The 13,394-nt window shown below is 31.2% G+C and overlaps 1 protein-coding gene and 1 long non-coding RNA gene across 4 annotated transcripts in view; one reads left to right on the top strand and one right to left on the bottom strand.

The window, feature by feature from the left end:
- The window catches only part of LOC107446371 (parathyroid hormone/parathyroid hormone-related peptide receptor), a 202,254-nt gene that overhangs the window by 46,935 nt on the left and 141,925 nt on the right, over nucleotides 1-13,394 (bottom strand). The window lies entirely within an intron of this gene.
- Nucleotides 1-13,394, top strand: part of LOC139426913 (uncharacterized) — a 256,631-nt gene that overhangs the window by 46,499 nt on the left and 196,738 nt on the right. The window lies entirely within an intron of this gene.

Here is a 13,394-nt window from a genome sequence, read left to right on the forward strand (position 1 = left end):
GATTGCTTGAAGCTTTATTTTAGGCGAGGTCAACATCTAATTAAATCTTCCGTTTCAGTTATTGTTTACAACTGTTAAAACAACCTTTTTTTATCGCATTTAAAACAGTGTGAGCGTTTTTTTTTTTTTTTACTGTAAAGTGTCAATGTTGTTTAAAACCCTGACATTTTCAGTCGGTAGATATGTTTCCCTATATTTTAAGTCAAAATTTGTAGAAGTTCAGTGTTTCAACTGTAAGTGATTGTAACCTGCAGTATAACAAATGAAAGTTTTGTTTGTTATTACTGTTTTTTAAATAGGATTGATTCACGTTACACTCAAAATATATTCCTTCACTTTAAAACTACTTCATCGTTGGAGGTTTATAATGTTGCTATAAGTATATTTTAGTTCATGGCAAAAAATATTTCTCATTATTTCTGTGTACGAATTTTTATATACATGATTTTTTCATTATTTCCACATCCGACATGATGAAATATAACTAGGTTTATGCATGGTTTCAAAATTCTTTTGATTTACTCTTTAAAATACACTTTTCTTACATTCAATCATTTTTATTTTAAAAACACTGAAAGGCTGTTTATTGTACAAATAATGAAAATCTGAGTAATTTTATTCACGAAATTCCTAAAGGAAAAAAAAAGACCCAATTTTGTCTGACTTTCCACTACTAACTCAACTATAGAAATGCGAAATTCACGTTTTAATATTATTTTTCATAAAATTGTTTAATTTCAAAAGCACTCCACGCAAAGTTTATATTACGAGCTACTTCTATAGTTAAAGAATGAAAATCTTTTCTTTCTTTTTTCAGATGAAAATTTAATAATATCATTCTAAATTCTCATTTAATTTAAGTTTTATATGACACTGTTGGTTGTTTGTTGAAATGGTGATAAATTATTTTCTGAAAATATAAGTAAAGGCTCTAGTTTTTTACCGATATATAAAAAAAAACTTTTTTCGTATACAGTTTGAAATATTAAAAAATAATTTCCAGTTTTTGACACCTGTATAAGTTTCTAAATGGTTCGGTTCGTTGGCAAAACATTTATTTGTTCGCAATATGTTTTTATGCATTTAAATTAGATTATTCAACACCGAAATAAATAATAAGAATAAACAAATAACGCGTATGAAATTTTGATAAAAGATTCTAATATCGTAAAATCAACATATTTTTGATGTTTTCAAATCAATATATAAATTGCGAACAAGAAATAATATCTGTGGAAGTTGCTATTAAAAACAAAACATTTCAAACAAAGCAATTTTCAGTAAACTTAATAAAGGCAATTTAATGCAGTACAATAGATTATATGAAAACTTACTCAAATAGTTTTTTGTTGATTTAATTTACAAAAATTTATTTGGAAAAGCTTAATTTAATTTAAGTATATATTTGAAATAATGATAATTTATAGACGTATTCCAGTATCTCAAAAACTGAAATTGAATAATTATAGCAAAATAAAACGAACATTTGAAATACCCAAGAGGATTTAAAAGAAAATAATTCATCGCAAAGCCGATTGGCATCGAAATAAATAGCGCAAGATGAAGCCTTTACCTTAATTAAATATCAAATGTCATAACAAATTAGGTTTAAATCTTTTCCAAACAATTTGTATTTCCGAGTTTTCGTTTTTAATCCCATTTATACCTATATTTATCGAATTCTGTTACTCGAAGTGGATAATTCTAGAATTGCAGACAAAGATTACTACGAAATTTAAAATAATTGCTCGTTTTAAGAGTTCTTCTCTGAGTTAATTCAATTTAATCACAGTGGCTTGATAATAGTTACTGAATAGATTTTCGAATAAATTTTTTTACTTATATTGGGCAATCATTTAAGAACATAAACTGTGCTTTTAGGTTCCTAATTTTGAATTTAATCTTTAAAAATTAATTCATTATTAAGTGGTCGGGATAGCCTAGAAAGGCAGGGAACTGGACTCAAGTTCGTGAGAACGGGAGTTCGAATCCAGCCGGCCGAAGACTCCCCATGTAGTAAATGGGTGACTGGTGCACGTTAAATCCGTCTGGTCATAAAGTCCTCCATGTCTTCATAACAAATTATACCTCTGGAGGTACTGAATTGGAGATGGATCGTTCTCTGGTGCTAGTCGAAAATACGATCTGTTTATGAATGAATGGATGTATGAATGGGTCCGCCCTATAAACGGGTGGGACGTATGGGGGTGGCAGAAGTCGAGTTTTTGGCAATAGATGGCGCCCCTGGAAAACAAGAATAATCGCACCCCTTGCCCCAATGTCCTGCGACATTAACTACAACATATATTAATCTTCAACAAGATAAAAATGTATATAGTACAGAGGTAGAAAATTTTAATAAAAGATATTACGAGTTGATATGAATCAATTATCAGTCAATTAAATGACTATACACAGAGTCAAAAGGGATAAAATATCATTGCTATTAAGAAAATTACCATTTATGTTATTCATATATTTTTCGATATCTAAGGAACCATGTCAATAAAATCAAAATATCAACAGACTATTATATATAGCCTCAATAATACAGAACCCTTTAATGCGCACATGACCTAGCCCTAGATTCCACTCTATAACGGAGCAAATCAATGTGTCATTGATGGTTTTCGAGCTTTAGCTGTAGCAGATGCACATTTTCATTGGTTTGTTTACAAGCCTGATTTATATTTTTTTCTTGTTAAAATAAAGTTAATAAAGTAAATTAAATAAATAATAAAATTTTTTTAGATAATAATGAAATAAATAATTAATAAATAAACAATACGATTCACTTTAAAATGAAGAAAATTGTGTTCTCCGCAAGGCGATCACAGGTTATCCATTGGCAAAATAGTTGTTGGGGGCCGTTCAAAAAGTACGTACACAAAAATGGAGAAATTTTAAACCCCTCCCCCCCTTCGTACATTACCCGTACATAAGGTCTTACTCCCCCCCTTAGAGTACGTACATTTTATTAGTCTACCCCCCTTTTTCATAAAAATTAAAATAATTATGTTTTAAATAAAATTAAATATTTACTTAAGGAGTGTGGAGGATAAAGTCAAATTTAAATTTGGTGTATGTTTATAAAGTACGTACTTTGTATAATACCTCCCCCCCTCCCCATCGTACAAAACCGTACATAATAGCAAATCCCCTCCCCCCCCTTCGGGATGTACGTACTTTTTGAACGGCCCCGTTGTCTAATTTTTTTTTTTTTTTTTTTTTTTTGGAAAGGCAACTTTATTGTGTTTTCATCTTGGACATCTTTAACTGTTAATCCTGAACTGCTCGGTATACAATTTCTCAGACATATTTAAATACAGCTGAGACACATTCTGTGTAAATTCTTTTGATGACTGAGCCAATCGAGATCAATATTAACATTTTCGGATGGGTACAATGGTGTTTGATGGAGATTGTATGCTGCATCATACACTCATTTTGGATTCACAAGTTCATGCATAAAATATGATTTGAAAGCTAGGCTTTTTTTTTCAATTTTACATAAATCGTGAATGAATCATTTATATTGCGTGGAAGACAGTCTACGGTCTTGTGAAAATTATTGGGTACGTTGTCAATGGATACTTTTATCCCTAACTGGAGATCAATATTAACATTTTCGGATGGGTACAATGGTGTTTGATGGAGATTGTATGCTGCATCATACACTCATTTCGGATTCAAAAGTTCATGCATAAAATATGACTTGAAAGTTAGGCTTTTTTTTCCAATTTTACATAAATCGTGAATGAATCATTTATATTGCGTGGAAGACAGTCTACGGTCTTGTGAAAATTATTGGGTACGTTGTCAATGGATACTTTTATCCCTAACTGGAGATCAATATTAACATTTTCGGATGGGTACAATGGTGTTTGATGGAGATTGTATGCTGCATCATACACTCATTTCGGATTCAAAAGTTCATGCATAAAATATGACTTGAAAGTTAGGCTTTTTTTTCCAATTTTACATAAATCGTGAATGAATCATTTATATTGCGTGGAAGACAGTCTACGGTCTTGTGAAAATTATTGGGTACGTTGTCAATGGATACTTTTATCCCTAACTGGAGATCAATATTAACATTTTCGGATGGGTACAATGGTGTTTGATGGAGATTGTATGCTGCATCATACACTCATTTCGGATTCAAAAGTTCATGCATAAAATATGACTTGAAAGTTAGGCTTTTTTTTCCAATTTTACATAAATCGTGAATGAATCATTTATATTGCGTGGAAGACAGTCTACGGTCTTGTGAAAATTATTGGGTACGTTGTCAATGGATACTTTTATCCCTAACTGGAGATCAATATTAACATTTTCGGATGGGTACAATGGTGTTTGATGGAGATTGTATGCTGCATCATACACTCATTTCGGATTCAAAAGTTCATGCATAAAATATGACTTGAAAGTTAGGCTTTTTTTTCCAATTTTACATAAATCGTGAATGAATCATTTATATTGCGTGGAAGACAGTCTACGGTCTTGTGAAAATTATTGGGTACGTTGTCAATGGATACTTTTATCCCTAACTGGAGATCAATATTAACATTTTCGGATGGGTACAATGGTGTTTGATGGAGATTGTATGCTGCATCATACACTCATTTCGGATTCAAAAGTTCATGCATAAAATATGACTTGAAAGTTAGGCTTTTTTTTCCAATTTTACATAAATCGTGAATGAATCATTTATATTGCGTGGAAGACAGTCTACGGTCTTGTGAAAATTATTGGGTACGTTGTCAATGGATACTTTTATCCCTAACTGGAGATCAATATTAACATTTTCGGATGGGTACAATGGTGTTTGATGGAGATTGTATGCTGCATCATACACTCATTTCGGATTCAAAAGTTCATGCATAAAATATGACTTGAAAGTTAGGCTTTTTTTTCCAATTTTACATAAATCGTGAATGAATCATTTATATTGCGTGGAAGACAGTCTACGGTCTTGTGAAAATTATTGGGTACGTTGTCAATGGATACTTTTATCCCTAACTGGAGATCAATATTAACATTTTCGGATGGGTACAATGGTGTTTGATGGAGATTGTATGCTGCATCATACACTCATTTCGGATTCAAAAGTTCATGCATAAAATATGACTTGAAAGTTAGGCTTTTTTTTCCAATTTTACATAAATCGTGAATGAATCATTTATATTGCGTGGAAGACAGTCTACGGTCTTGTGAAAATTATTGGGTACGTTGTCAATGGATACTTTTATCCCTAACTGGAGATCAATATTAACATTTTCGGATGGGTACAATGGTGTTTGATGGAGATTGTATGCTGCATCATACACTCATTTCGGATTCAAAAGTTCATGCATAAAATATGACTTGAAAGTTAGGCTTTTTTTTCCAATTTTACATAAATCGTGAATGAATCATTTATATTGCGTGGAAGACAGTCTACGGTCTTGTGAAAATTATTGGGTACGTTGTCAATGGATACTTTTATCCCTAACTGGTGATCCACACCCAGTTCTCGTATTTGCATGAAAGGGGTTCGGAGAGTTACCATTCGCTCTTCGGTAGGGTTCAATTCTCTCAACCACTTTGGTACTTTTGTGAGGGACAGGCTTCATGCTTGCGTTTGCAAATGGAATCCTTTCGTTTGTTCCGTTTGTCTGTAATGAAGGTATTCCCGTCTACGTTCTTTGGCTTTGGCTTTTTCAGCCTCGGCATTGGCATCGTTTTTTTCTTGCTTCAACTCTAACTTTTGGGACAAAGTCAATCCGTTTGGGACTCTCTTTATGTGTGATATTCACTTGAATGAGTATTGAAAAGGTTTCAGTTTGAGCTGTAGCTTAGAATTTCTGATTCTTAATTAAAACAAAAATATCGTTCAAATGATGAAATTCTCTTTTATTCACAACTCAACAAGCATTTATGGGATATCTCTGGTCCCATATCTCAAAAATAAACTCACCCACTTAATGCATAACAAATTTAAAAGTGAAAAAAAATAATTCTAAAAAAATATCAAACAGCGACTGTCGCCGTAGCAGCGCATGCGCACTGCTTACTATTACTCTTGATTATTGTAATTGAAAAGTACGGAAGCCAGGAAATCCAAACCAAGACCTATTTTGCAAATGGGTAAAAATGAAAATTTACAATACAAAGAATGTGTAATAATCACAATGATGAAATATGCTATTTAATGACAATGACATAGATCAGCATATGATCTCTTTACATTGATTAGTGGTCTGGGTGATTATTTTATGGTGGTCTAAGTCAAATTTTAGAGGTTCTGATCCAACGGACTACCGTTAGTTTCTAGCCATGTAGTATAACAAACAAGGTGTTTTGTAAAGTAAATCTTTTTTAAATCTTTATCAAAAATGAATTAGGAAAAATATATACATTTAGGATTGTATATGAATTAACAAAAAGAGAATAAAAAACGATATCGAAATCCAACGAGTCGCTATACAGAGAAAGGCGGGAGTGATCACTTAAAAAGTACCATTTCGTCTACGGTAAGGACTCCCCGCGCCACAAAGCCAATACCGTTTGGCTTTATTTTTTAAGACACTTCATTTTTGTTATTTTTTGCTTTTTTTCGTATTTTTTCATTTAAAATTACATTTTTGTAAAAATGATGTAAAATTTTTTACATCTATTTATGCTTAAATAATTTCTTCAATCATTAATTAAAATAATAAAAAGCATTAAATAATTATTAATAATTTTTTTTTGTTGCTTGATTAAATTTTTTGATAAACGAATTTTATAATGGTTTAAAAAATGTTTCGATTTGCTTAAAAATTTCTCAAAAGAATAGGAGAAATACAAAGAACTGAAATTATCATTAAGAAGTCCAAACGTTCTGCTGCCTTAACTGTACAAACGGTTGCCCTCCAAAACTTTAGGGATAGACACAACTATGACAAGATGGCGTCTACCACTCACATTTTGGAGGAAAAGAACTCAATTCCGTCGAAAAATAATTTTTTCATTCAAAGAATTTTGGCCATCCAACCATTAAGATTTAGTCTCAGTACGTGAAAATCAGATCGTTAGATTAAAAGTTATTCGAGGTAAAAATTTTTCATTTTGCACACCGTACATTACCATTTAGTATGGTTTCAAAATATTCCATTTTCGGTAACTTTCTTATCTACTGGGCTGTTAAAGTTTCAGAAACAACTTTCAAATTCCGCTTTCAATATGCTTTTGAGTTAAAAACATTCTTAATGTGTTCGAATTCTTTTAAAGCTGGTTACTCAGACAATTTTTTTTCAATTTCTAAAACAAAATGCCAACAAGGGATTTATCCAAAGACGATCGTAAATTATTCATCTTCAGAATTTCCGAAAACTAAGAAGGTAATTAGCTAGAAAAAAAAAAGATTAAAGAAAGTCTTCCGTCAAAGTTATTAAAAAGCACCTCAACATCGAAAAAAAAGGAGTATTCGGACACGAAAACTTAAAAACTTTTACATCCATATAATCCATATAAAGAAGTACATTATGGCAGGTTAACATTTAAATAGATGTGTGATTACACAATGTTTTTTCAGGGGTTATTAAACATAGAACGAAATTAACAGTCGTCACAGGCCACACAGTGAACTAAATCAGAGTTGCCAGAACTTAAGTAAAAAGTAGAGACTAAGAGCTCAAAAAGTAGCGAATTCCATATATATATATATATATATATATATATATATATATATATATATATATATATATATATATATATATATATATATATATATATATATATATATATATATATATGGAAGAATTTACCCCGACCCGCCCTTATTTAGGGCATACGGGTAAATGTTTATTAAAATCCAAAAAAAAAAATATCCAGAGAACAGTAGAAACATAAATTACATAAAATACACATCAGACATGGCAACAGCTCATGAACATGGCGGGCGTAGAACAGCTAAAATCATGTAAGGTGCTAAACATTAAAACAGCAATATATTAAAAGTGTCAATTAAAAGAGTAATTTAAAAGAGCAATTTAAAAGATAAACGTGCAAAAATTACAAGAGAACAATATTGTAAAACAATTAAAAGCATTACCATTAAAACCAATTAAATAGTACAAAAGTAAATAACAATAAAATTGGAGCAAGTAAAAGAAGAATAGTTTATAAAAGACATAGTAAAAAAATGAGACACCCAAGCTGGAAGGAACAAGTTCCGAGACATTAAAGACCGTCCCCCAATACATCCTCTAAAGTTTGTTTAATAATCTTTTTTATGATATTTCTACAAGTCAGACTTAGCATAGCATTGATGTTGGCCAATATTATTAAAGTTATTGCCCCGGATTGTCTGGAATTGAGAACAATTTATTAACAAGTGATCAATAGATTGATATTCACCACAGTAATTGCATTCTGGAGTTTTGTGGAATAATTTATATTGGTGCTCTCCAAACACTCCGTGGCCTGTTAAAAATTGATTGAGATAGAAGTTTGCTTGTAGTCTATTTAATTTCGGGTCTTTAAAAAATTTGAATGTCTGTCTCCCTTTCTCGGAACTCCGCCATTCCAGCCCCCAGCGCTTCATGCTATATAATTTAACCTGAGTTTTAATTTGGGCGATGGAGCTTGGGACCTCAAGGGCAACCTGGCAGAGATCGGTGGCTTTCTTAGCTGCTCGATCCGCCTCCTCGTTGCCTTGAGTACCTATATGAGCTTTAACCCAATTGCAGAGTATATTGGATCGCCATAATTGTTTAGTGTTTTCAACAATTTTTGAGCTTGATACTGGGTTTTGTAAGGCTTGCAACGAGGAAAGCGAATCAGTATAGATAGTGGCGTCTGGATATTCTTTTTTAGAGAGCCAGAGAAAAGCATTATTAATTGCCACCAATTCTGCCATGTAAACACTACTATTGTTTGAGATCCTGGTGGAGGTTGCCTCGATTAAAGTACCGTGCATTTTAGTAACAATGCCGAAGCCAGTTCTATATTCTGTGGTATCAGTAGCGGAGTCGGCAACCTCCATCCTTGATCCATCAGTAAAAATTTCAAGGCTACTGTTTGTTGGGAGTGATCTACAGTAGGGAACGGAAATAAGTTTTGATGGGTGAATCCTAGTTGGTGGATCATCTATATGTGCTGTGAGGAGAATCTGCTGCATCTCTAAGTCAAAATCGTTAAGTCTCCAATTCCACTTAAGTCTTTTAATGCAAGTGTCTTCCAAAATCTTAAGATGGATAGGTTTCACCCCCGCCAGTATCTGGAGGGCCTCCGTGCTGGTTGTGGAATAGGCCTTAGTGATGTTAATGAGTGAGATTCTCTGTATGGATTTAAGTTTTTCGTTGATTTTAACAGTATTGTGGTACCAGACACTGGCGGCGTATAAAATGATTCGCTCCGTAGCCCGCAGGTAGATCAACTTAAGGATAGAGGGTTTTAGGCCCCAAGTTGCCCTGGCCACCCTTTTTATTAAGTTATTAAAGTTGCTGACTCTCTCTTTGACCTGGTTTAGATGTGAGATCCAGGTCAAACCTGGGTCGAGTACAACACCGAGATATTTAAGTTCTTGTACTTTTTTAACTGAATATTTATGATTTGGACTCATTTTAATAATTGGTTGTCTGCCAATTCTTTTTCTATTTTTTGGAAAAGTTATGCAATTCGTTTTGGTATCGCTAAATTTAAGATTATTACTCTCTGCCCAGGCGGAGAGTTCAGCAAGGCAGTAGGTGGCCACCTGATCGAAGCGATATAAAATTGGGTGTCTCAGTAAAAGCAATAAATCATCCGCGAATGCTATTATGCGGCAATCATTTAGATTAAAATCGTGGAAAACATTAAAATCAATACAATTAAAATAGCTAAAAACCGAGTTAATGTATATCAGCCACAGCACCGGTCCAAGTATCGGGAATATATATATATATATATATATATATATATATATATATATATATATATATATATATATATATATATATATATATATATATATATATATATATATATATATATATATATATATATTCCCGATATATATATTTATTTTTCCCGAAGATAAACGGTTAATGGTTGGACTTGATTTTTTCCCCATCATACTCGCCGTGCATCATTCAACATATATCTTTGCGATTTCAGGAATCTATGATTTTGAACATAGATATGGAAATATTATAGACTCCGCGCAGCAAAACAAATCAAGAATCCAAAACTTGCGTGCTTTCAATTACAAAAAAAAAAAGAAGAAAAAAATCATTTTTTTTTAAAATGTAAAGAAATTGCAGACTTTTCAGAATCATTTTAAAATGTGAAGGGAAAAAAAAGTTTTAACAAAACCTATTTCTGTAAGAAAAAAAAGTTGCGCATATTTACAAATCGTAGCCTTCGAAAAATAATGAGTAGCCCAAAAAGTAGCGGGTAGCCCAAATTTTATTTTCAGTTGCGGGGATTTTGAAAAGTATCCCAATCCGCTACTTGTAGCCCAATCTGGAAACACTGAACTAAATATTAAAAAATTTAAAAAAAATGGCTATCGAAACTTTATTGTTAATCGCCATCCTATCGCCAATTTTTTCGTCGAAAATACATTTCAAATGCTTCCTAACATGTGTTTTCAACTTATCGCACAATTTATTGCATGGGAAAACTGTAATCATCTGTTCAAGACATTTTACGGTGATTCAAAATTACAGGAGGACTAATTTTGGTTATCAAATGTTTCATGCGAGTTTAAGTTACAAGTATCCTCATATCATTTTCTTTCTTTTTTAAATTTACTTTTCGCCCAAAAATATTTAAAAGTAAATCTAAGTAATGTGATTTTAAAATATGCTTCTAAACATGCATTTTCATCTTTATTTGTTGTTGTTGTTGTATTTCCTTTACGTCGCACTAGAGCTGCACAATGGGCTATTGGCGACGGTTTGGGAAACATTCCTGAGGATGATTCAAGTCATGCCGTCGCTATTTTGATCCTCTGCAGAGCGGATGGCACCCCCGCTTCGGTAGTCCGACTACCTGCACGCTTAGTCGAGCACTTTAAGGTAGAACAGTTTAAAGAGCACTCGTACCGCACACCCTCGGTCCCTACGCAGACTAATCCAAGTGATCACCCACCCAAACACTGGCTGGACTTCGGTGATCTGATCTGCTGGGAACCGTGTCTTAACGATCAGTCAACTGAAGGACTTTATTATTTATTGCACGTAAAAGATGCAATCACGATATTTTATTCGAGTATTATTCGATATAATTTATTCGAGTTCAAGTTCCAAGTATCCTCATATCACTTTCTTTTCATTTTACGATCAATAATACTTAAAAGTAATCTAAATAATGTAATTACATCATTATGGTAGATTATATATAACAATTTCGTTATATAACAATTTCAAATGTATTTTGTAACGAATAAATTTCATGATTGTTTATAAGCATATATATTTTAAATTACATTATTGACTCAAAAACTTTAATGTCTAAATTTTATTAGTAAAAAATGTTATATACAATACTGACATTTTTCGTAAACCTACTTGGAGAGGTCAGAAATTTTTTTCTTTCCCTTTAAATAGATGAATAAATACTGTAGTACTTGCAATAGCTTGATAATTGCTTCTGAAGATATGCAGCAGTTTTTCATTTTTAATAATTTAGAAATTTTATTTTTTTGAAAAAAACTGGCCCCTGTGATGCCACAATGGGCATTACATATATATATATATATATATATATATATATATATATATATATATATATATATATATATATATATATATATATATATATATATATATATATATATATATATATATATATATATATATATAATTAAATAAATACAAGAAAGCACGAAGAAAGTTAAGAAAAACAATAAGTTTCATTTATTGCGCATAAGCTGCAAGTAAAGAGAACTTATTAGATAAGTTCAAAACGAAGATAAAACAAAGAAAAATTATAGACATATGAAAAAAAAGGGGGGGGGGAAATAATAAGTAAAAAAATAACAAACAACAGTTTAAAAAAAAAACAAAACTAAATAATAAAAAAAGTTGCACTCAATTTGCGCTTTTGTTTTCATATTTTGTAATCTGGCAATCTTGTTGTGAAAACATTTTTAAATCATTTTTTAAAAATTTCCCGTCCATGTAAGTACATCTGATTTCGCTAATAGCTTTATAGTCTATGTTTTATACGGTTTTTTCTTTTTCTTTTATTTTATTTTCTGTTTTTACATGTTATTTTTACTTATTTTTACTTATTGTGTTTTATTTTAATTGTTGTAATTTTCGTAAAAATTTTTTTTTGAGTGCTCCTCACACTATTGTATTAATATATTTTGCTTTGGCTTTATTTTTCTATATCAGAAAGCACTCTTTTGAAAAGATTATATCTTTTTTTCCCGGTTTTTTTAAATAAAATTTCATCCCCTTTTCTTTTTTTTTAAACTGTTTGTTATTTTTTTACTGATTATTTTCCCTCTTTTTTCATATGTCTATAATTTTTCTTTGTTTTATCTTCATTTAGAACTTATATATTATACATATATATATTCGTTTTAAAAAATTTCTTTAATTTCTTAAACTTATTTTTTTAATCATTCTTAACCGAATTGTAATTAAATTAAATCAATTAGTTAATTTTTATTAAAATTTATAAGAAAGCGAATATAAAATATTTTATTCTCTTCTTATCGATCAATGCAACGGTTAACTTTTTATTTCAATACTAATGTAAGACTCATTAGTTCACCAATCGAAAACGAAAATCTATTTATAACTCTTTATTTCTTACCACAACTGTGTTTCAGTAACATGGTTATTCTAATTCTCACACTCTTGTTGGCGATTGGCTTTATTTTTGGCGATGTTATCCTTCGGTAAATAACCGACCTTGGATCTCTTCCCATTCTTCTAACTGTCCGTTGGAAACATTTCTATCGCTTTCAACTTTCATTTTTTGGAGATTGAGTGTGCGCTTTTGGGCAGACCAGTCCCAACTGTTGAATATAAAATCTTAACTAAAATTCTCGATTTAAGATAATGTTTTATCTTGATCTTTTTAAGGGATTTCTTTTCTTTATTATATTTGAATTATGTCCATTCTCAATACTTAATAAATCAATTTTTTTAAACGATTTTATTTATTTCTTTGAGGCAATTATCATTTCATTACATCCAAAGTTAAGATTTATCTGTAACGGCCAAAAAGTCAATAATGCTACCTGTACAAATCCACTCGTTAGTTTAAAACGATCACCTTCATAACAGCCCCTGTTCTCAAAAGTACTAATGACCACTAGCCAGGAATTAAATTTTGCTAAATTTCCCTGTATTATTAGATCACCGTTGGGAATGAATAGTCCGGTGCAATTAAGTATTACAACATTTTGATTAATATGTGAACAAGAA

The sequence above is a fragment of the Parasteatoda tepidariorum genome, chromosome 9 (genome assembly GCF_982258835.1).
Source record: "Parasteatoda tepidariorum strain Cologne lab strain chromosome 9, Ptep-v5.0, whole genome shotgun sequence".
In the NCBI taxonomy this organism is placed as follows: domain Eukaryota; kingdom Metazoa; phylum Arthropoda; class Arachnida; order Araneae; family Theridiidae; genus Parasteatoda; species Parasteatoda tepidariorum.